We start from the raw sequence: 26,286 nt of genomic DNA on the forward strand, positions 1-26,286 counted from the left end.
CCATGGGGCACATGACCTGGAGCAGAATTCACCTGAATTGATGGTCAGACTTGGTGACAGTCATCTGTAATGGGATTGTGATGGAGCCATCAATGTGTGTGACACTGGCCTCGGAAACATACGGGTTGCACCGGGTTGACATGGTGTGTGAATTCCCCATTAGGGGCTCAATGGTGTATAGCAGGCTCTCCGTGAGCAGCAGGGGGTGTTTAGCTGTCACCCGTCACTTGTGTGCCAGTGCCATGGATTTCCAGCATCTGTGGTGCTAAGAGGGGTGCCAGTGTTGGTCCCACGTCTTCATCCACATGACCTGTGTATGTGTAGACAGAGTTGCATTGGCATTCCGACACACATGAGTAATAAAGGTGTCCCTCTGCCTCCAAGGTGCCTCATCTCTGTCAATGGTGGTCTGTTGCCAATGTGCATGCGCCATGTCTGGCATTGTTCTCAGAGATGGTGCATATGAGTCTATGTGTAGAGTAGCAAGATGCAAGCTGTTTGTCAGGGATTAGATTCTGTATTGTGCATGATGTCCATGGCTGTGTAGGTTTTGTGGCCTGTCAGTCTCCACGACGGCCACTGTGCCGCATGTGAATCCATTGTGTGTGTGTGTGCCATGTTGAACCAGACATTCCTTCCTTGACATGCACCTTTTGCATGGTTCCTTCCTGAGATCCTTGTCTTTGTGTGCTACTTGTGGCATTGTTTCCTTGACATGGCGCATGCTGCTGCAGGCCCTGCTGCAAGGGCACCCAGTGTCCACGCAAACGAGCTGGTGTCCATCATGGATTGCTTGCTGACATGTGCTATGCTGATCAGCAGCATCTGTGCCTCATGCGGCAGCACACTCTGCATCATGCACTAGATCCCCAGTTCCATCCACCTCTAGGCAAGAGGGAGACCATCCCCCAGGTCAACTATGACATCCGTGTCTACTCCTACCCTTCACTCTACGGACATGTGCATTAGAAATCCCATGATACTTGGCTACATCCAGGGTGCATCTGCACAGCTCTGCTACTACATCCGGCGACCAGGCCACATCAACGTCAAACAGAGGTGGGGGGAGTGGATCACTGCCAGCTGCAGGATGACCTTCTCAATCCACGCACACCCTCAGGATGCAGCCCACACACACAACACAACCTTGTGGCACTGTGATCCAACACCCTATTGTGCCATCTCCATGCATCCAACCTTGGCTGGCCCACCATTCGCCACATCCACCTGACTCAAGCATGCAGGACATGGTTCTGCCACGTGTCTACACATACCTGGGACTCCCAGCACAGGACACTCCACATGATCCCTGACCTCTGCGCATGACTGTTGCTCTTCTAAATAGGTCTGTGGGCACAGTTGTGCGGGCACTCCCTCAGCTGGTTGGGCCCATCATGGGTGAGTATGGTGCTCCATGTCTGTCTTGGATGGTATGTTGTGACCCATGTGTGTCCTGTGCCAGACTCAGACCCCAGGGTATGGTGGTTTGGAGTTAATTCAGAAATCAGGCATGGTTTGACTTTACAACACACACATGTAGTGGAATAATGCAAAATGACGGCATCATCTTGTGATTGTGATCAATTTTATTAGTGTTGGGGTACGTGTTTGGGGGGGGTGACACGAGGTGCTTGGCGGGAGTGTTGAATCCAAAGTTCACAGGGGGAGTTGGTGTCCTTGCCATTGACAGTCATCAGAGTCTGTGCCACAGTCTTTGTCAACATTGGTCAGACAGTGACCAGCAAGGCCATGTGGCAGAGAATGTCCTTTGCTGCTGTGCTGCTGTTGGGCCATAGGGCCAGGTGCCAGGCCAGGTGACCTGGGAGATGGTGATGTTCCGCTGACTCTCACTTTTTCTTGCGTGGACGACCCACCTTCCTGCGGGGACCCTCAGACGCCTGGCTTGACGGTGCAAGGGACGCTCCGTCAGATGATTCCTCCTCCTCCTCCCTCCCTGGGGCTGGTGCTGCTCTACGCCTGCTGGCACAGGGAGGGTTTGCCAGGCTTTGGGCGATCTGACGGAGGGATTGGCTCAGGTCCCTCTGCACCGCCAAGTGCTCTGCATGTCTTGCCTCCATCCTGGCATGATGCTCAACCTGCAGGGCCTTCATCTCATTGAGGGTCTCCACTACCTGGGCGATGCCTCTGGAGTCACGCCGGTATGCATCCAGGATGGTTCTGACGTGTGCCATAGCTGGGTCCTGAGCCAACTGGGCAGGCTCGGGCCTCCGCTGTCCTCCACTCCCACCACCCCTGCCCACTTGCACCTGGCCTGCCGTTGTGGGCACATCGAGTCTCCGGGACCCCTGAGGGATGGCATTTGCGGTGTCGCCTGCCTCCTCCTGGGTGCCCAAAGAACCTTGTCCCTCCTGGACAGACTGGCTGCATTATTGTGTGTGGGCAGGGCTCCTGGGTGTCTCCTGGGATGTGGCAGGAATGGGGGTGGTGGTTGGCACAGTTGTACCTGACGCAGGTGCTGCAGGTGGTTGGACACCAGAGGGGCCAGGTTGGTCTGGGTCATCCACGGAGTGGTGAGAGTCGTCGCTGGCATTGGGGTCCTGTGAGTCTTCCCCCCCAGTGTTGGGGTGAGATCGACGACGTTGACCTGTGTGTGAGAGAGACAGTGTTAATTGTGTTACATGCGACATCCATGTTTCATTCTTTTTTGATTTGGCACAGTTCCTCTGGGTGGTTGGATTTGGCTAGCATTCCTCACACAGTGCACTTGTGCATGGGTATGTCCCTTGGCCACAGCTTTCGACACTTGACCTATGTGTGACACAATCTTAGTTGATGCATCTTTTGGGAACGCAGTCAGCAGTGTAGTGAGCGGGCGTAGCAAGCCATGCAGAGCCGCCTTACGTGTTGCACTGTACGTGGCCAAATGGTGTTTTTTCAATGCTATTTGAGAATGCAGGTAGGTAACTTAACAATTTGTGACAGGGTTCTGACGAACACAGTGGGTAGGTATACTGGGTGTACGGTTCTGTTTGTGCCTGCAGCACGGATGTACTCGTGCACAGATTGACACATGGCCTAGTGTTTATCAAAGGTTGAAGGGGGGTTAAGGCACTGCCAAACCTTGTCTACATGCACACAGTCCACCTGCTGATGAGCGGACATGGCCACACCACACAAGGGTGATTTGGTCTCCCTCTGTCTCCCTTACTCCCTCCCTCTGTCAGCCTCCTCCCACTGTCCGTCTCCCTCTATCTCCCTTTCTCCCTCCCTCTATCAGCCTCCTCCCTCTGTCCATCTCCCTTTACTCCCTCCCTCTGTCAGCCTCCTCCCTCTGTCCCTCTCCCTTTCTCCCTCCCTCTGTCAGCCTCCTCCCTCTGTCCATCTCCCTTTCTCCCTCCCTCTGTCAGCCTCCTCCCTCCCTCTGTCTGTCTCCCTGTGTCCACCTCTGTCTCTATCCCTCTCTCTGCCCCTCTCCCTCCCTCTGTGTGTCACCCTCTGTCACCTCAGCCCAGCTTCCTGGTCACACGGAGTTTGCAGGTCTTGCAAAGGGCATTGGCTTGTTCATGTGGCTTTGTTTCTTCTCTGCGGGCACCCATTGGGCGGAGTGTGTGAGTCTGCACTGCTGCTGTGGCGGTGTGTGCTGACACTCTTTCAGTGTGCTGCGTCTTCATTGGCTGCTGTTATGTGCAAATTGTACCTTCATACCCATGTCGTCCTGCAACACGGCCACCATTAGCAGGCAAAACAGTACTGTGTGGGGATACACTGTTGGTATGGCTGTGCCCTAAGCCATATGGGCTGAGGGCATTGTTGTGTGCTTCAGAGTTGCTCTATGTTAGTTTTGAGGCCCACCCTCCCGGCATCGGGGACATCCTGTCTTGTGTTTGTGTTTTGTGTGGCCTGTGACTTGGCCTGGCCTTGCTTGGGGCATGGTGCATGGAGGCGCTAGTGGCATGTGTGTGTTTTTGGAGTGTGGTTGTGTCCGGTGCTGGCTTTGTGGGGGTTGCGTGCATGATTGGTATTTGGGTTGTATATGGCGTTCCCCCATGTGAGGTGAGTTGTTTGTGTACTCACCAGGCTCTCGGACTCCTTCTAGTCTGTCTACTCCCAACGGCTCCAGCGTGGTCATCACCTTCTCCTCCCAGGGATGGTAGTGTACCGGTCTGCGGGATGGCCCTCCTCCAGTGATGTTGGCCTGGTTGTGCTCGTCCGTCATTTTGCGGCGGACTGTCCTCCGCAGATCGTACCACCTGGCTTGGCACTCATGCCTGGTCCTTCTGGTGGACCCAACAGCATTCACGGAATTGACTATCCTCTCCCACATGGCAGTTTTTTCTGATATGCTGGTCCGTCTGATCAATGTTCCGAAGAGCTGTGGCTCGACTCTGATGATTTCGTCGACAAGGGACTCCAGCTCGTCCTTTGTGAACTTTGGATTCTTGTTGGTGGGCATGGTGTGGGGTGTGGGTGTGGATGGTTGTGGGGGTGGGGGTGTGGATGGGTGTGGGTGTGGATGGTTGTGGGTGTGCAGGTGTGTGTGTGTGAATGTGATGAGGGTGTGTTTGTGATGGTGGTTGTGTGAAGGAGTGCAAGTGTAAGGTGTATTGATGTTTGAAGTATGGTGCAGTGCGTTGTCTCTGGGGTCTGGCAGCAGTAGATCTGTTGCAAAGGATCATGGTTTGTGTGTGTTGGGCCTTTTTATTGGTCCATTTGTGGGTGTGGCTGTGTTTGAACTTTGGGTGGGTGTGTTATAAGGAGTGGTAGTGGTTTGGGCCTCTGTTTATCTGTTTGTCAGTTGCAGGTCAGTGTATAGGATGTATTTGGCCTTGTCGGATATGTTTTGTGGTGTTGTGTGCCTCGGATTGACTGTCCTTGTGTTTTTTTGGTTAGTTATGGTTCAGTAGGAGTGTTTTTTGCGTCTGTACGGTGCGTACATGGGCCATGTTCTTGTACAGTGCTGTCCTTTGCTATGGCTTAGTACGACTCGTACATGCCCGATGTTGGGTGAGGGTGCTGGTGTGTGGGCCTGGGGTAGGGTGCGTACGAACACGGGTGGGGTGGGGGTTCGGTCCGTACATACACTGGTGGGGTGGGGGTATGGTCCGTACATACACGGGTGGGGGTAAGGTCCATACATACACGGGGGGTGGGGGTACGGTCCGTACATACACTGGTGGGGTGGGGGTACAGTCCGTACATACACGGGTGGGGTGTTAGTACGCTCCATTCATACACGGGTGGGGGTACGGTCCGTACATGCACGGGTGGGGGGTACGGTCCGTACATACACGGGTGGGGGTGTGGTCCGTACATACACGGGTGGGGGTACGGTCTGTACATACACTGGTGGGGTGGGGGTACGGTCCGTACATACACTGGTGGGGTGGGGGTACGGGCCGTACATACACTGGTGGGGTGGGGGTATGGTCCGTACATACACGGGGGGTACGGTCCGTACGCACACTGGTGGGGTGGGGGTACGGTCCGTACATACACTGGTGGGGTGGGGGTACGGTCCGTACATACACGGGTGGGGTGTTGGTACGCTCCATTCATACACGGGTGGGGGTACGGTCCGTATGTGCACGGGTGGGGGGTACGGTCTGTACATACACGGGTGGGGGGTGCGGTCCGTACATACACTAGTTGGGTGTTGGTACGCTCCATTCATACACGGGTGGGGGTACGGTCCGTACGTACACTGGTGGGGTGGGGGTATGGTCTGTACATACACTGGTGGGGTGGGGGTACGGTCCGTACATACACGGGTGGGGGGTACGGTCCGTACATACACTGGTGGGGTTTTGGTACGCTCCATTCATACATGGGTGGGGGTACGGTCCGTACGTACACTGGTGGGGTGAGGGTACAGTCCGTACATACACTGGTGGAGTGGAGGTACGGTCCGTACATACACGGTTGGGGGTACGGTTCGTCCATACACTGGTGGGGTGGGGGTACGGTCCGTACATACACGGGTGGGGGGTACGGTCCGTACATACACTGGTGGGGTGTTGGTACGCTCCATTCATACATGGGTGGGGGTACGGTCCGTACGTACACTGGTGGGGTGAGGGTACAGTCCGTACATACACTGGTGGAGTGGAGGTACGGTCCGTACATACACGGTTGGGGGTACGGTTCGTCCATACACTGGTGGGGTGGGGGTACGGTCCGTACATACACGGGTGGGGGGTACGGTCCGTACATACACTGGTGGGGTGTTGGTACGCTCCATTCATACACAGGTGGGGGTACGGTCCGTACGTACACTGGTGGGGTGGGGGTACGGTCCGTACATACACTGGTGGGGTGTTGGTACGCTCCATTCATACACGGGTGGGGGTACGGTCCGTACGTACATTGGTGGGGTGGGGGTACGGTCCGTACATACACTGGTGGGGTGGGGGTACGGTCCATACATGCACGGGTGCGGTGGGGGTTCGGCGCGTACATCCGCGGCCGGGGGGCATTTTGCGCGTACATGCGGGGTCTGTGGTGGGGTGTTCGGCGCGTATGCGGACACGTGTCTCCATGCTTGCTGTGGGAGTTCGGTCCGTACGGTGTTTTTTGCATTCAGTTGTAAAATCTAAAGGACGGGAGTGATCGTACTGGCGCGGTCGGACTTCATTTTTCCGACTCGTACGGTAAATCGTCCGGGGATGTGTCGGACACATTTTCCGACCCGAGGACGTGTGGGGGAGTTTTTCGGATGTGATTCGTATGGAGTTTTTCCCATGCGAATCGTACTTGGCAGTTTGTACGGTACTTGTGCGACTCGTACGTAAAAAAATACGGATGCGAGTCGTTCGGTATTTTTTTTTACCGGATCGGAATCGGCACCTATATGTATATGTTTAATTAATTTTTTATTAAATTATATGTATTAATTATTCATTTTTAACATTATGAAATATATTTAATTATGTTTATTTTATTTATAAGTATTATTATGTTTATTTTACATATATTATTAAACTAAAAAAAAACGATATTTATTACTAACGATATTTTTGACCTCGATATTTAATTATCGATATTTTTGTACTTACCATGTTGTAGATAGGATGTCGATATTCTTGTCATCGATATTTTTGTTCCGATATTTTTGTAGGTCGATATTGTGATCTTCGATATTTAGTCAGTGATCCGACCATATGAGGGTCCATTTTGTGTATAAATCTATATATGAATGACGACACGCAAGGTGAGCTTATTGGTCTTTTCGTGCTTCTTATGTATGTTTTTATTTATGCATTCACATATCATAGTGATCTTATTGGAATATGCCTTACCATATTGATTGGTGATTTTTGGTGAGATGAGAATAAAGTGTTGGGTGTGACCTTATTGATCATTTTAACCATTGTTTTGGGTTATTATTAGTCATCTTCATTATATTAAAATATTTGAGGTGTATTTCCTATTGGCTTTGATTCAACATTTCTCCTTACTATTTAGGAATATCTTCCGCCTAGGAATTTTCGATCCTTTATTGACAATGTGTTTCATTCTAATATAGGAATGCAATACTTTTCCTATGGCTTCCTCATTCCGTTTGAGACGAAACGAGTCTTAAAGGATCATATATACCGTCTTTGGAGTATTATATATACTCTTTTTTCCTTGAAGAGGTGAGATGCTTTTGGCTGTTGTTGATTTTATACTAACCGTCTCCTTTAAATACTTGGTACATTGTACTGCTCATCTTTTTTGGATGAGTTTCATAATAACAAACGACATTAGGAAATCGACTATATTATATATATATACCTCTTTTATATATAGATAGTTTTGCATATAGGATTTATTTTATGACATTTTTATTTTATTTATATATATATATCTTTTTCGTTTTCTTTAAGTATTCATCTCCTTTTCCTTTTCTTCTTTCCTTTTGCTGTCTCTCTCTTTCATAAATGGAAAACCTTATGAACCAATAAAATGCTTTCTTTTAAGGTCACATGGGAATCACGCACCCAGCACGCACCCGACACAACTTCGTGAAAGTATATTTAACAGTAATATAACTTTATTGCAATTAGAAATATACAATTTTCATAATTAGTTTACATAATCTATTAGTCTAATATACATATTCAACTAGTATACATATAGTTATCAACCTAATTTTTTTTCGCGGAAGTTGCGCACCCAGCGCGACCGCACACGTTCATTAATTTTCACGGGCGGGGAACCGCACTCTGTCGCATACCAAATGCGCACATGACACGATCCCATACGTATATGACGTTACACGGGGCCAGGAACTGCACGCCCATCGCATACCAAACACACACTACGGCGAGACCCCATACATATATGACATTACATGGGGCCAGGCACCACGCACCCGTCGCACACCAAACACGCACCCGGCGTGACTCCATACGTATATGAAGTTACGCGGGGCAAGGCACCGCCCACCCGCTGCTAACCAAATGCGCATCCTTCACGACTTTGCCAATATGGCAGCTTCAATCCGCGCACCCACCAAGATAGGTACACGATGGGTGCGCGACTCCACTTTTTCTACAAAAAAAAAATATATATTCATATGTAAGAAAACAGAAAACATTATATAATTTTAATAACAAAAAAATAACAAAATCTATTTTTAGGATATTAAACTTACAAAATATCACAAAAAACAAACAAAATTACTAAACAAACCATAGGTTTAATGAACATTATAGTTAGAAATTAGCATTTAAAAAACCTTTGAAATTCACTCAAAAAACCATAGGTTTCAGGGACGTTATAGTTAGAAATTAGCATTTAAAAAACCATAGAAATTCACTGAAAAAAACATAGGTTTCAGGAACGTTATAGTTAGTTCGACATTTCACTCATGCAAAACCATAGAAAATTCGGCGTTATAGTTAGTTCAGCTAACTATAATTCGCGCCCCCGCAATGCACTGCTGATGACGTCACATATTAGATCATTCATGACATGGTCAGTGACATCACTGATGACATCACTGATGACATCTCAAATGACATCACCGATGACATCATCCACGTGAAAATCTGATGCACCTCCTCACACCCTAAAATAACCCTTGATACACTCACTCTAAAATACAGACTATCATTTTCGAAACCATAGACACACCAATACCAGTTAGTTCATACCCACTCACTAATTCCTAGATCTACACACATCCAATCATTCAACCATACAGTCACTCATACATGCAGTCAGCCATCAATATATTATCATATGCACTCACATATCTATACAGATGCTCACACACGGCAACTCATCCATAGAGTTATTCACACACCTAGTCAGTCATGCAAAGGATCAATCACACTCCCATTTACTCACCTGTACAGTTAGACACACACCACCCCACTTATTCAAACATATACTAACACATACTTACACTCTTATACAATAACTAATACAAGCACACAGTGATCCATACAGCCACTCTCACAATCACTCACTCTCACAAATAGTCATTTATACACTCCAACATTCACATATACTGCCTTTCACATATGCAGTTACTTACACATGTACCACTGAGGCATCCAGTCACTCACCAATACACCCATACACACACTCACCTACCCATACAGCCATTCACAGATGCACTCTTGAACCCATACACCCAGTGAATCATCCACTCACACATCTATGCACAGAGTTATACCCCCACCCACTCACACAGACACTCAGGCACCCATACAGATACTCAGACATCCAATCAATAACCCATATAGATCCTCATTTAGCTACTCACCAACCCATGCAACCGCTTACACACCAACTGACAAACTAAACTGTGTGAATGCCTGTATCAGTCACTGACACATGCATTCAGTAAGACACATTTAATCACTCACTTATACAGTCAGTCACGCACCTACTAAATCATCCATCCAGACACTTATACACCCATTCATTCTTCAATACACCTTGGCATATATATAAAACATATTTAAACTTTATATATAGAAACACACAGTCACTGGATGATGTAATCAGTGATGTCATCAGTGATGTCACTGACCATGTCATGAATGATGTAATATGTGACTTCATAGGCAGTGCATTGCGGAGGCGCGAGTTATAGTTAGCTGAACTAACTATAACGCCAGAATTTCTATGGTTTTGTACGAGTGAAATGTCCAACTAACTATAACGTTCCTGAAATCTATGGTTTTTTCAGTGAATATATATGTATGTATGTATGTATGTATATATATATATATGTATATTCACTGAAAAAACCATAGGTTTCACACATGTTATAGTTAGCTGGACATTTTACTCATAAAAAACCAATGAAATTCCCCCGTTATAGTTAGTGCAGGCAACTATAACTCACGCGACCGCAATCCTCTGCTGATGCTAATACTGTATTTAGACACTTATTTGCCCATGTCTTCTTCCATTAAATTTTAGCTATACATATATTACAAATATTTTTTTTTCATAAAGACACATATGTCATCAGCAGTGGATTGCGGTCGCGTGAGTTATAGTTGCCTGCACTAACTATAACGGGGGAATTTCATTGGTTTTTTATGAGTAAAATGTCCAGCTAACTATAACATGTGTGAAACCTATGGTTTTTTCAGTGAATTTGCAAGGTTTTTTAAATGCTAATTGCTAACTATAACGTGTGTGAAACCTATGGTTTTTTCAGTGAATTTGTACGGTTTTTTAAATGCTAAGTTACTTTATGCCGTTCGTGGCGTGCGCGCCCACTTAACGCAGTTCGTTCCGTGTGCGCACGGTGCGCTTCGCGCACCGTGTGCGCACAGTGAGCACGCGGTGCGCTTCGCGCACCGCGCGCCCACTTTACGCAGTTAGTGCCGTGCACGCACGGTGGGCACGCGGTGCGCTACGCGCACCGCGTGCCCACGTTACGCTGGATGGCCGTGGGTTAAGTGGGTGTGTAGTGACTGTGGATGACTGAGTGGGTGCCTAAATATTTTTATAAGTGAGTGACTTGGTGTATTAGTGGCTGCATGGGTGAGTGAATGACTGTTTAATTAGGTGTTTGCTTAAGTGAGTTGGTGTGTGAGTGGTTGTATTAGGGTGAGTGTCTGTGAGGATGTATGGGTGAGTAAGTGGATGTGAGAGTGCTTGTATGGATGTGTGAATGGACATGTAGGTGGTTGTGTGGGTGTATGAGTGAGTGCTTGTATGGGTGAGTGAGTACCTGTATATTCAGAGGTTGTATGGGTATGAGAGTAGGTGTGTGAGTGAGTAGCTGTGAAGGTCAATAAATGTGTGTGTGTGACTAGCTGTATAGGTGAGTGTGTGGATGTGATAGTGGTTGGATAGCTGAGTGACTGCATCAGTGGCAGCATGGGTGAGTAAATGGTTGTGTGAGTGTATACGTTGGTATGTTAGTAGCAGTGTGGGTGAGTGAGTAATTTTGTGAGTGATTTTGTTGATGAGTGAGTGGGTGTGTCATTATATGGATGGATAAGTGATTAGATGTGTGACTACGTGTACGGGTGAGTGAGTGAATGTCTGAATGGGTATATGAGTGAGTGAATGTGTAAGTGGCTGTCTCGATGAGTGAGTGGTTGTTTGAGTGAATGTTTAGTTAAGTGAGTTGGTGTATGATTAGTTGTATTGGAAAGTGAGTGTATTTGTAAAGGAGTATATAGGTTAGTGAGTGGATGTTGGAGTTGTAATATAAATGTGTGAGTGGGTATAATATAAGTAGTTGTGTGGGTGTGCGATAAAGTGTGTAAGTAATTGCATAGAAGAGTAACGGACTGGGTGTATGAGTAGCTTTTTTTAGTGCATAGTTTTATAACTGCTAGTGTGTATGAGTGATTGGGTCAGCTAGTAGTTGTAAGCTTAGGTGTCTGTGTGTGACTCTTTGTATGGGCGAGTGAGTGCAAGTGTAATTGATTGTGTGGTCTATCATTGGATGTATCAGAGACTTTATGGATGAGTCAGTGGGTTCAACAGAGTGAGTACAGATGAGTATAAGTAACTATGGTGAGAAAGAGGTTGTGTGAGTGGTTCTATGGATCAGTTAGTGGTTGTATGAGTACTCGTATGGGTGTGCAATGGGGTGTGTATGTGTGAGTAGGTGTGTGTATGAGGGATTGTATATTGTGTGAGTGGTTCTGTGGATGATGTAATCAGTGATGTCATTTGAGATGTCATCAGTGATGTCATCAGTGATGTCGCTGACCATGTCATGAGTGATTTATTATATGCGGTCATAAGCAGTACATTGTTGGGCAGTAAGTTCTAGTTCGCTCAGGTAGCGCTAACACCTGAAATTCACTGGTTTTATATGAGTCAAGTCTAAATATAATGTTCCTGTAACCTTTGTTTTTTTCCGTGAATTTTGAAGATTTTTTTAAATTCTATTTCCTAACTATAATGACACTGTAACCTTTGTTTTTTTAAGTGAATGTCTATGTTTTTTTAACTAGGAGTTGCGATTGCAGAGAGGTGGAGAAAAGGAGGAGGGCCTCTGAGCAGCTCTCAGAGATCCTGCTGTGTCTGATTTACTGGAGGAAACAGGCAGGCTTCTGGGTCCCGAAGAACCCTCAGCATCCAAGAGGACTTCATACCCCAACCAGCAGTGCGCCAGGAGGTGCGTTTGCAGAGTGGTGGAGAACGAGGGCGTGGTCTGCAAAACCTCTAAGCAATTCCACTGTGTTAGACTTACTGGAGGGAACAGGTAGGCTTGTTGGCTCCCAAGCACCCTGAGCCTCCAAGGGGACTTCATGCCCCAAACAGCAGAGCACTAGAAGGCGCATTTGCAGAGTAGTGGAGAAAGGAGACATGGCCTCTGAAGACCTCTCAGCAATCCCTAAGTGTGGGACTTACTGGAGGTAACAGCAGGGACAGCTCCTCCATAATGGTGGAAGAGCATCACCCCACTCGTCAGAGTCAGTCACAGAAAAATAAAACGATAATGAAACAATATCATTTTATTTGCTATGACTGGGTCTGACATGCGTGCAGGGGAGGGCTGGGCCATGACAGGCAGGTGGTGTGCACTTAAAAGTGCCCATACATGTTTGGCTGGATGCTTTTGGTCAGCCAGACACATTTGTGCACTTTTATTTCTCCCACCCACCTGTGTTCGCAGCCGTGTTGGAGAAAAGCCGCAGGCTGCACAGCAGTCTCTGAGCATCAGAGCAGGCTGCTCAGAACAACCCTGGCGTTGCTCTCCCAGCATGATAGCAGTGTCAGGATTTTGCTGGGCAGCCTCTGCCTTCCCAGAAACTGCTGAGAGAGCTCCGAGGCAGCCATCGGAGGCTGCGGCGAAAGGTACGCTTTTAAAAACAATTATTTTCCCTTCCCTGTCCTGCCACCCCCGCCTGCCCATTCATCCCCTGCCCTTCCACCTTCGTGTTGTGGCAGCCGCCACTGAGTAACAGGAGGTCTTGTTGGCCCGACCCTCTAGCCAAGGAGACATCATTCCCCAAGTTGCAGTACACCAGGAGGTGCATTTGCAGAGTGGTGGAGAAAAAGGGCGTGGTCTCTAGGTCCTCTCAGCAATCAGGCTGTTTGGGACTTACTGGCAGTAATTTGAGGGCTTGTTGGCCCCTAAGGACCCTCTTCAGCAAAGGAGACTACATCCCCCAATCAGTTGCGCACCAGCAGGTGAATTTGCAGAGTGGTGAAGAAACTTGGCTGCCTTTTTTGTAAATTGTTTTTATTTTTAATTTATTCGGGGAGGGGGAGCTGTGTGGACTCCATTACCAGGGCCATTTTTAGCCCGGGGACCCCATCCCCCGGTGCCCAGCCTTTTAAAAAAAATGTTTTGATATCTTAGAGGGATTTGGAAAATTTTGTCAGGCCCGATTTGAAGCTTGGCCAGGATTAGCGGAGTATATTACTAGGCTTCTATCCTGATCAACGCCTGGCTGATTGTTTAGCGACAGGAGTGACCCGTTGGTTAGACTCAATTAATCAATCAATCGGGGATTTGTAGAGCGCACTACTCACCCGTGAGGGTCTCAAGGCGCTGGGGGGAAGTAGGGGAAGGTGGGTTCGGGCAGCTCCGCTCATTTGAAGAGCCAGGTCTTGAGGCTCCTCCTAAATGCTTGCAGGGAGGAGTTGCGTCTGATGCTGAGGGACATTTCGTTCCAGGTATTGGCCGTGATGTAGGTGAAGGATCTGCCTCCCATTCTGGCTCTGTGGATGCGGGGGATTTCGGCCAAGGCTAGGTCAGCAGAGCAGAGGTTTCTCTTGGGGGCATAGAAGGAGATTTTTTCATTGAGGCATTGGGGTCTGGTGTTGTGGAGGGCTTTGTAGGCATGTGTGAACAGCTTGAAGGTCATTCTTTTTTCGATGGGGAGGCAGTGGAGGTCTCGTTGGTGCTGGGTGATGTGGTCTTGTCGTGGGATGCTGAGGACGAGTCTGGCTGCAGCGTTCTGGACGTTCTGGAGTTTGTGGATTAGAGATTTGTTGATTTCGGCATAGAGGGCATTTCCATAGTCCAGCCTGCTAGTGATGAGTGCGTGGTGACAGTGTTCCTGGATTCAGGGGGGATCCATTTGAATGTCTTGGGGAGTATGCGGAGGGTGTTGAAGAATGTAGAGGATACGGCATTGATCTGTCGGTTCATGGTGAGGGAGGAGTCGAGTATGATGCCGAGGTTGCCGGTGTGGTCCGTGAGTGTGGGAGGGTTGCCAAGGGTGGGGGGCCACCAGGTGTCGTCCGACACACACGTGGTGGATCCGAGGATGAGGACTTCCTTTTTCTCCGAGTGAGCTTCAGGCAGATGCTGTTCATCCAGGATGCGACATTCTTCATTCTTTCCTGGAAGTTGTGCCTGGTGATGTTGGGTTCCTTGATGAGAGAGAGGATGAGCTGGGTTTCATCGGTGTAGGATACTATGCTGAGTCCGTGTTTTTTGACGATGGTTGTGAGGAGGGCCATGTAGATGTTGAAGAGCTTGGGGCTGAGGGAGGAACCTTGGGGTACTCCTCATCTATTCTCTTTGGATTCGGGGAGGAAGGGTGGGAGTTTTATTCTTTGAGTTTGGCCAGCTAGGAAGGAGTGGATCCAGTCTAGAGCAATTCCCTGTATGCCGTCGTGGAGTCTGGCGGCTAGTGTGCAGTGGGAGACGGTGTTGAAGGCTGCTGAGTGGTCTAGTAGAATGAGGGCTGCAGTGTGGCCTTGGTGGAGAAGTGTGCATATGTCATCCGCAGCGGCTAGGAGGGCGGTCTTGGTGCCTTAGTTGCTGTGGAAGACAGAGTGAGTATTGTTGAGGATGTCACTGGATTCTATGAGGTTTGTTAGCTGGATTGGATGTTGACGATCTTCTCAGTTACTTTGGCGGTGAAGGGGAGGAGCGAGATGGGCCTGTAGTTCTTGAGGTCCGTCGTGTCTTTGCAGGGCTTCTTGAGGAGGGGTTTGACTTCTACATGCCTCCTATCATCGGGGAACGTGCCTGTTTTGAGGGTGCAGTTGACTGTCCGTCGTAGTTCTGGTTCAATGGCAGAGGTGGCACTGTAGAAGATGTGCGGCGGGCAGGGGTCAGTGGGTGCTCCGTAGTGTATGCTCCTCATGGTCTTTGTAGTGTCTTCTGTGGAGACATGGGTCCAGGTGAGGATGGTCGGCTGGGTGGCGTTGTTGGTGGAAGGTGTTAGGACGGTGCTTTGGTCATGTTTGTCGAACTTGTCGTAGAGTGCCCTGATCTTGAGGAGTCGAGTTTGTTGGAGAGGTCCTGGGATAGAGGGATGTCGGAGGTTTCGCTGGGGGGTCTTGTGAATTCTTGTATGATTTTGAAGAGTTCCTTGGAGGAACAGGAACTGAATCTTCTGGCTAAAGCTATAACGACCTTTCTGCTGCAACTCTGTTTATATGTAATATGTATTTATGTAACCCCAAGCACTTTAAATTCTCTAAATATGTAATTTGGGTTGAATATGCAATATGTAAATACGTAACTCTCACCTTGAGTGACCGTAGTAGCTACACATCTTGTCACCTACTACCATGTTTCTCAAAATTTCTCATGTAATGTTGTTTCGCTCTAATGTAAAGCGCTCTGACACCTCTGAGCAGTGGGGGCTGGCACAGGTAAGAGCGGTGAGGTGGGGGTAGGGCAGAGTGGGGTGGTAGAAGTCGGCAGACAACAGGATAGATAATATAACATTTTAAAAAATAAAACCACTTAACTTGCACATGCCGCATCAAAGCGAATATTTTGTATTACCTATCCAGCACCTCCCACCCCGCAACACCGCTCTTACCTGTGCCGGCCACCACTGCACTTGGCTCACCCACATGGTGAGACTGGAAGATTCTGTCTTGATAAGCAGACTTGATAGGAATCTCGAAGCTCAGGGAGGTCTGGACTCATATGTACATATAAAGAGAAAGCAGCCGGGTCACAGGAGACTGCACCACCAGAGTCAGTCACTAGTAGTATGCAATATTGCCCACCTCAAACGTTCTGCTGCCTGTAGAACGTGAATAAATACTTGAAAATGAATTGAATGAGAGGCAATATAATAGCACAGATGAGTCAAATACAACACAGAACAGATCAAATAGAGATGTTTTATATCTTCCGTCTTTTATTGTTCTTGTTGTACTTCGTAAAAAACAGCCAGCCAACGCGTTTCGCCCAAACATGGGCTTCTTCAGGGCTGAAATGGCATATAATACAAAACCGTTCTTAAAAAGCAAACAAAGTAATCAAAACAGACAATCATTCTAAAATACCAAATGTGCATGAATGATGAACTGAGAGGAAGAAGCAAAAAAAACAACCATCTTGACCATGTGGTTGTAGAAGTAAACCACATTTCAGGAAAATGTGTGTTGTCAGAAAAAGACCCTTGTGCGAAAGTACCACACCCGTGAAGAGAAAAAATGCTTGAGAAATAAGTGACCCCAGATCCACGCAATTCAAGAAATGACGTGAATACACCAAGAGAAAATAAAAAGAAAAATAAATGCCTGTAGCCTGAAGTAAGCATGGCTACAGCACAAATACGATAATTCTAGCTTACCAAAATTATTGTGAGTGTAGGATATTTCTTTTGATGATCATGTTCATCATTCATGCACATTTGGTATTTTAGAATGATTGTCTGTTTTGATTACTTTGTTTGCTTTTTAAGAACGGTTTTGTATTATATGCCATTTCAGCCCTGAAGAAGCCCATGTTTGGGCGAAAGGCGTTGGCTGGCTGTTTTTTACGAAGTACAACAAGAACAATAAAAGACGGAAGATATAAAACATCTCTATTTGATCTGTTCTGTGTTGTATTTGACTCATCTGTGCTATTATATTGCCTCTCATTCAATTCATTTTCAGGTCTGGACTCATAACCGTATCAATTATCAGAAAAATTGGCAGCGTGATTCATGCTCCACGATTATTTAGGTACACAATTGCAACCATGGAACACAAGAGGAACACTAAGGAACTTGGGGGCATATTAACAAGGCGGCGATATGAAATTATCGCCGCTTTTGTGTCCGTTTTTGGGCGAAAAGCGCCGATAATTTCATCGCGTTATCAGCAAAGACACGCTATCGCGTGTCTTGCTGACTTAGCGCCCGTTTGCAGCACGCCTCTGATCGCATCGCTAATGAGATGCAAAGGAGGCGTGCCTGACAAGACTCCCGTGGGAAAATATCGCGAAGGCAGCTTCGTGATATTAACAAGGGAGGGTAGCGATTTTTAAAATCGCGTTAAGTATGCCTTAACGCAGGAATTTAACGTCTGTTAAATTCCTGACTAAGACATACTTAACATGGGGGGGTGGATTTTGTGGCTAAGACCACAGGCCCTATCATCTAGGATATCACCGTTTTCCACCATGGAAAATGGCGATATCCCAACTATCTCTGGAATTTTTATCGCCTCGGCGATGCGCGTTGATAATAACGCGCAAACCGGGCGATAAATTCCAGCGATAGCCGGCGATAAATATGTAAGCGCTAAGCGCGCTTTGCGATATTTATCGCCAGCCCTTGTTAATATGCCCCTAAGACTGAATGAGCAGGAGGAAAAGGTCCCAGTATATTCATCTACAAGTTAAATTAATTGGAGACAGGTTGGCCATGAAAAGAATTTCAAGCTTCCATACATTCCTGGTGATTAGCTCCCCCGACCCCACTGCTCGAAGTAAGGAGTACATGGGAACTCGGTCTGTGAGCGTTAGGGGATGGACAATGGGCGGAGCAAAAATGGCCTTGAGGTCCACGGGGATCCCAGTTTGAGTACTTTCAAAGATACTGTTATACCCCAACAAGGCTTTGGCCATGGCTGAAGTTCAGGGTCCCAGGTGTTTCTGGTGTAAATCTGCTTCTGTTTCTGGTTCTTCCATACAGTCTTGGAGAGTCTAGAAATGTTCCGATATTAGCAAAATATATCAGACAACGTGGGGAGAGTGAGGGGAGAATCGTAGAGTTCGACCCTAAAACGGCGCTGCTGGGAATCACGGGCTGGGGAGCCCACGGAGTACCCGAACCTTCATAGCTGTAGGCTTCATGACAGCAGAGAAAGACCTGGCGGCCACTGGAGGCAGAAGAGTCCACGAGAGGCTGCCAACAAGCATGCCACAATGTGAGGGTTGCGGTGGGACTACTCTCAAACTGCACTGCGACAAAGAAATGTTAGACACCCCCCCACATGGGTCGGTGGAGGGCCCTACTAATCCTGCCAAAAGAGGGCACCGGAAATGAGGATAGCGACTTGCTGCCTATGATGTAAGGATGATTGCCTTCCCTGTACTTGTTACGTTTAATATTAAATCACTGACAAGAATAATAGAACAAATATTTGGAGAGAATAATGAATTCCAGTTAGGCCATGAGTCACCCCGGTTCAAAATCAAGAAGGCAGCAGTGAGCATTGGAACCCCTGGCCACTTTTTATTGAGCACTAAATTAAAAGAACTGCAAAAGCCAAATTTACATTTAAGAAAACCAGATGGCATATTGTAACATAGCATACACTAAACATTCAATGAAGGTACACAACACATAAGTATTTTTCATGCCTTCTTCTTGAGAATGATTCTTTTTACCTGACTTAAGATAAATGAAATCCTTCTGTAGATTGTGAAAAGAGGCTGGCAAGGCTATTCTTGAACTGATCACACCTGACACTGAGATAATGAAACAATTGACATGCTGACACATTTTTACTCCCATGTCCTGACTATTTATTACTGTGAAGAAAATGGTTGTGGCCAATTCTGAGTGAACTGGGAATTTACTCTGTGGACGGAACGATGGGGCTTTCTCCTGGATGAGAAGATGCACGTGAGACATAAGCAATCATTGGCTTGTACAAAAACACTCTTTCAGTGGCAATTAAAAACACCTTCAAAAATCCAGTTACAGCACAAAATTCACCACTTAAATCTAAATGCAGACGATTCGAGTTTATATAACTAAATGCAAGTGCATTTCTGGGTCTACTGTCTCTAAAATTAAATGTAATCTTTAAAATGTATTTTAAATGTTTTACTTCAATTAGATCTTATATCTCGTGTCTTTATGAAATATACATAATTACTGGAAAAGTTCGACCTAGTTGGTCTGGTATGCTGTTTTTTTAAAATTTCTAAATTAGATTAATCCACATTTGTTTTCTGCTAATAGCCTTTCCAGGGGTGACTAGAGCCTCTCTGTGTTTATAGTTGAGTGCACACACTGTTTCTTTGATGAAAGGCAGAAAGATTTGACGAACATTTATTGAAGCTGGTAATGAATGAGTAACGGCCAGGAAATAATACTCATCAATATAAGTTTTACGTTAAATGTATGATTATTTATGGCCGCACATTATATATTTTTCCTTCTTGGTTTTAGTTTATTTTCTCTGTACGTTCTTTACTAATTGTCATGTGTTTAACTGCATTCACAAATGTATTTTCTTTCATTGTTTTGATAGTTACACAGTATCCTTTTCAGCATGGGCAAAGTTGGCTATTGCCCTCAGCCTCCACCTTCAAAGCGCCCCCCCCCCCTGGAAAAGTGATAGGGACAGACCATCCTTATCCACTGTGTGGACACATTTTTTTTTATAACTGTATCTATTTTTGTCATGATACATAACTTAAAACAGCACATTCAGTATAAATGCACGTATGATCAACATTTCGCAGTAAATAAGAAAAAGTCTCCATCACAGGGTTAGCAAAGAAAATTGTATGGTCTTGGTAATCACTTAAAGAGTCCATCAGGGGCGTTTGGGAAATTTAGGGATGTTATGTCCCCGTCACCTCTTAAGGTCTCTTCCCTCAAAAAAGGTAGTATTTCAGGACTCAACCAAAGATTCTACAAATGTCCCAAGACATCCATAAGAGCGAAAAACGAAATCTAAGAGGTTTAGAAAAAAAATTATGAGTAGACCAGGAAGCTGTAAAAATAAATTGCCTGCAGTGGACCGGGAAGGCGAAAGGAAGGAGAAGGTGCCAGAGGAGTGTAAAGGTGTAGGAGGCAGCTTCTATTCGAGGTGGCGTAAGGAACTGTTATGAATCTTCCTTCCATGAGTGTCAATAAATTGGCTATGGCTCTATGTTTAGGGTCCAAAGGTGGAAGCAGTAACAGGGTGGAATGGAGGAACACTCAGTACACCAGAAAAGAAACATCACAGAACAATCATGAACACGTTAAGACAATAGCCAGTCCTTCCTACATCTTCTTCCTCTTTCATTTTAATGCTAGTTCCGCCTTCTCAAGCATTCCCTCAGTTGACCTCACCCTTCTATCGATGTCCACCCGGCACGTTTCCACATCCCTCTATTTGGGTACCATCAGTCTCTGTTCCTTCTTTTCCAGCATGTTGTGGAGTTTCCAAGTTGAGGCCAACAGGATCTTCTCCCTTTTAAGATGAGTCTTCCTCTTCATCCCTGGGTTGCTCTGTTGTCCGAAGGGTACTGTGCTGGTAGAAATTCTCAGCTGGTGGTGTGGTTTGTGGTGTCTTGTAGGGCGCTCTGTGAGATCCTCCCTGCCTCTTACACTTCACTTTCTCCATGTTGAAGGGTTCAAATTCTTTTGAATTCTGCAAGCACTTGTGCAGGGGCCCATTTATTTCCCGATATGGGCAGCCTCAAGCCAACACACACTAGTTCCCAAAGGAAAGACAAGGTGTAAGGCAGTTAACAGTCCTAATCATCTACCCCTTCCCTCCATTGCCATGATCTGTCCCTCTGCTACGTTTGGCGCCCTTGTAGTTCTCTAATAGCTGCTGCGACTCTCTGACTCTGTGCTCCTACTGGTACCCAATGCCTCACCAATCAAGGTCAAAGCACAGCACTTGACTTAGTTCTTTGCTCCATCTTTAAACTCAGAGGATAAGGGAGGCTGAAGAACCCACTACCACTGTTCAAACCTATGTGCCCCATACCACACTGCACTGTTTTTCACCAGCAACATTGGATCATTAAAAAAATACAAGGAAGTAAAAGGGGCAAGAAGAGTGGCATAATCCAAAATGATTGGCGTTGCTCTGACTTTATGTGAGGAAAGGGCCCTTAGTCTCCTGTATCTCACAGTTATTTATTGATCTTAGGATGGTGGGCCCCTCCTGAAGGGTTGGCAGGCCTCTGAAGGGTTGGGGCCTCTCGCATTGCAGGGGCCTGCTTTACGCCCCTGGGTGGAAGAGGGATATAAAGAGGGCATAGATGCTCAACGAGCTCAGGAAGGTGCAACCATTTCAGAACATGCACACACACACACCCCTTTAAGATAATTTTAGTCCATTGTTGGCACGCATGCCATTACCGCACATTTTCATTGTAAAAGCAAGAGTGGTAAGGGGGTATGAGTGGTTAAGGTTTGTCACTATTCTGCCTCCACCCTAAACCCTAAAATTTGAACCCATTACCTCACCATGTAGCCTCAACTGGCCGTGACCTTAAAACTACCTCTTCTCCTCCCTCTGTTCTGAGGCCTAAGACCATGCCTCTTACCATATACTACCCTGTCCCCAACCTAAGCCCTAAAATTCAAATGCCCTACCTTGCCCCCTGCCCTGAGGCCTAAATTGCCATGCCCTTAAAACTGCCCCTTTCCCTTCCCCTCCCCCCCTGGCCTGCGGCCTAAAACCATGCCTCTTACGATATACTACCCCAACCCCGTGGCCCATGCTGTACCTAAAAGTACCCAGACCCCCTCCCCCGCCATGAGCCCTAAGAATGTCCGCCTTTCCAAAACTACCCCAATCCCTTCCACTGCCCTGAACCCTGCTCCCAATTAAAAACACTACCCTGATCCCCCTGCCCAGAGCCCTAAAACCATCCCCACTCCTAAAAACTCCCCCTCAAACCCAACCCTTGAAACTACCCTGACCCACTCCCACCGCCCTGAGCCCTAGAAACCTGCCCCCTTTCCACCCTGACCCGTAAAAGTGACCTACACCCCTACCTAAAAAATACCACCCCAAACCTGGCCCTAGCCCCACCTACCTGTTCCGCGTCTGGAGCTTCCTGTTCCAATCCTTCCCCACCCACTCTGAACACTAGGGGGCTATCTGCCTTAACGACACATATGCGTAGGTAAGTCAGATGTGTTGCTCAGGTAAGTGTGGTTACGCTTGCGGTGTTGTGGAATGCATGGCTATGGCCGTGTTGTTTCGGACGTTACCCATCTGCAAGTCTTAGCTTGTGTGGAGACGGAGGAGGAAACAGCCTTGCTCAATGTGCCCCCACACAGATAACTACTTTTCATTTGAAGTTCCTTTCAAGTATGAGGAAACCTGCCAAAATAATGTGAAGAACAGGGAGTGTAGCAGGCACAGATTGTGTGGTGAATGGTGATTATGAGCTCTAGCTGTTGGGTGTTTATTTGCATGCAGCCACCTGCAGATCCAACCACCTCCTTATACTGTGGTCACTTAAGCCAGGGCTTTAATGTTCCTATGTCTGCTGTGTGGAGTCTCCTGAATGTGAGCAGACACATTAAAGAATGTGCAACTGTGTATGCAAACGTCTGTCAGTGTGTGCGGGGATGTGTGATGTGTGTGCTCAGTCTCTCACACCTTGTGGGCATACACCTGTAACCTGTGAGTTCATATGTGGGTTTTGTGAGTAGACCTGCTCAGTTCTGTCTTTTTCCCAATTTGTATCTTAAATCACTGTGAGACCATACCAATGACAGTAATATGCTACAGAAGAAACACAAGAACCAGTTAATGTTATATACCCTAACTCTGCTACTGTAGGTACTCGCTCTGCTTCAGCTATTTCTTGGGCGTGCAGAATCCTGTGAGCACACATGTGCCCATTTCCATGATTCTTGCCATCCTGCTCGCGCACTCTATTCAGCCCAGTGTGTTTTACCTTTCTCAGTGCTTGCAATCATAGTGATGCTTTGTGTGATTCTCAGCTCATGCTTGCACCTTTTATAGTGTGCAAATGGAATTCGCATCTGCTTCCGTTCTCTGTGGGCATTTCTTTCTCATGTTAATATTCAACCCCCCTTCTTGCTTCATATTTCTGTGTGCATATTACTGCAGAAGCGAACAATGGCTCCTCAACTGCGGGAGTACATCATGCTGCTACACGATGGCCTAAAACTAGCGTACACCACCTTCACTCCTTCAAGCATGTCCCCCTGTGTACAAACATTCTACCAGAGTCAGGATATCCGATGGTACAGCAGGATTGTGTTCATCAGGGTGCATGCAGCCACTTGTGCATGCTCCTTCCTGCAAGCACAGACTTTTGTTCTTGTTCCAAGTCCACACAGGCATTCTTCTTTATCATGTGAAGTGTAGTGAACACTCTGGGACCTATTAAAATGTCGGTCGGACATAAAACCCTACACCGTCTCTGAAACAGTACCAACTGACCTCCGGTCGGTGGTCCTGACTGCCTCATCATGATGCGACCAAACACTGTTCGGTTGCATACCCCATTCCTCTATGGGAGCTTGTGTTACGGACGCAAACCAGATGTAATACAAGCTCCCATAAAGGAATGGGAGTCTGTGTTTATCCCTGCACTGTGTGGCATGCACCTCCAACCAGAGGCTGCAGAGGCAAGGGGGCCTTGCTAGGGGCTTCCATACTCGCTCTCCGACAGGCTTTCCATGTTGGAAAGCCTGACATGGAAAGCCTGCTGCAGACTGAGTATTGTAATCCCACGGGAAGAAGGGCTCCGCTTTGCGATTACAGGCCGGCCTCCGACTGGCCGACCGGGTCCTTGAGCCGATCGGAAGCCAGCCGGATTGACTTGCAGGTTTAATTTCTGACCGTCAGCATTGTAATGCGGCGATCGGAAATTAAACCGAGATGCGTCCAGGAAAGGCTCCGACCGACAGCCGGAGCCTTTCTGGGCCACATCGTAATCAGCCCCTCTGTGTATGAACCTATTTACATGCTTTAGTATGTGCCTCCATTGACTGTGAACTCTTTTGTGTGCAGTTAGCGTGTGTGTAGGGCCGGCTCTAGGGCGGTGCGACCGGTGCCACCGCATCAGGTGCTCTCTTCTAGTGGGCGCCATGTTTGCAAGTTTATTGTTATTTTAAAGCACCTGCTGCTGCGCTTAATTTCCGAGCAACAAAAATATGTCAGGATAAATCCTGTGATTAATGTTCTTCCTGAAGAGAGGTCGGAGTTTTGTTTAATTTGGATTTGGACCCACTATAAAGTAGTGCATAGGGTTAATATGCCTGTTGCAGAAAACAAGTACCGAGCAGATTACAAAGTGCATACAATGTAAATAGGTCAGTGGGTTACTCGTTTTAAAAGAGACATCATTTTGTTACTTGCAATTTATAGGGTAAAATCCTAATATAGGATTTGAATTTATAAATTGCAAGAACAAAATTATCTCTTAAAAGCAGTCACCCATTGACCTATTTACATTCTATGCACTTTGTAATTGTACTGAACTATTAACTTTTATCAAAGAACTACATGCACCCTGCAAAGTATGGATTTGAGCAAAGATTAATGTTGCAAAACGGATTAATTTAGGCAGAAATCTATTCTCATTATTAAAGAGAACCCCCAACTATGGTGTTCCTTTTTAAATTCTGAGTTTGTGCTTCTCCAAACCAAGCACTATTAAACTATTCTGCTTACCAGTATGGATGACATGTGGCTCCTAGACCTTGTAGTACTCTGTCTTATGTAACGTTTCCTATACGCTGAGTCACACGTTTGATTGATTGTCTTTGTGTAATGTGTGTGTGATGCAAAGTGCTCTGACACCCTACACTGGTATGAGTGGCACTATATATATATATCTGAGAGAGTGTGCTATATATTCATCTGAGAGAGAGTGGTTATGGAGACTTGGGCACTGTTAAAGGGTGGTGCCGAGGGAATCCGTAGTGGAGCTGGTCATTGGGGAGCGCCAACAAACATTGTCGCACTGGGCGCCACCAGCTCTAAAGCCGGCCCTGCGTGTGTGTCCATTCCACTGTTTCTGTGCAAGCTCCCTGGCCATGTATGTACACTCCTGAGTGTGTCTGCTCCTTGCTGTAGATGTAAGGAGAAATGTGGAGGAGATATGGGCTTCTATAACATACTGTGGGCCAGCAGTGTAACGAAGCCCCTGCAGCCCCGTCGGTGCAGGAGCCCCCCCACACCTTTCATGTCAGAGGGGCCCCACAGCACCATGTTGGCATCGCCTAAGGCACGGTTACTCATAGTACGGCCCGTGGGCCACCAGCGGCCCGGCAAGCCTTCCTTGGCGACCCGCGGACCTTGCAGATATCCTACCTGTGTTTAAAAAAAAAAAAATTCAATAGTGTTAGCAAACACTGCCGGGTGCAGCAGCCCGGACTCTGAAACTCTGCTCTGTGGGGGCCGGGGGATTCGAGTGATTGTCAAAGTGGAGGTGCAGGGGCCTAAGAGGTGAAATACAACAAAGCTTTATTAACATGTAAATGGTCTTTTAAAGACCTGTGAAGTACTCGGGTGCGGCTGTGTGTGCGCGCTGGGAAGCTGTCTCAGCCCGGGCTGAGGGCTGACACACACACGGATGACAGAGGGTGACTGAGGGAGGGAGAGGAAGACAGAGGGAAAGGGAGGGAGACAGAGGTTGACAGAGGGTGACAGAGAGAGGGAGACAGAGAGGCGCAGTCTGGGGGAGACAGAGGGAGGGAGACAGAGGGAGAGGAAGGGAGGCAGAGGGAGGGAGACGGAGGGAGGCAGAGGGAGGGAGACCGAGGGAGGGACACCGAGGGTGACGGAGGGAGGGAGAGGGAGGGAGAGGGAGACAGAGGGAGAGAGACAGAGGGAGACAGAGGGAGAGAGACAGAGGGAGAGAGACAGAGGGAGAGAAACAGAGGGAGAGATAGAGGGAGGGAGACAGAGAGAGAGATGGAGGGAGACAGAGGGAGGGAGACAGAGGGAGATGGAGAGAGATGGAGGGAGAGGGAGGGAGAGAGA

This window comes from Triturus cristatus, chromosome 2_1, assembly GCF_964204655.1.
Source record: "Triturus cristatus chromosome 2_1, aTriCri1.1, whole genome shotgun sequence".
NCBI classification, from domain to species: domain Eukaryota; kingdom Metazoa; phylum Chordata; class Amphibia; order Caudata; family Salamandridae; genus Triturus; species Triturus cristatus.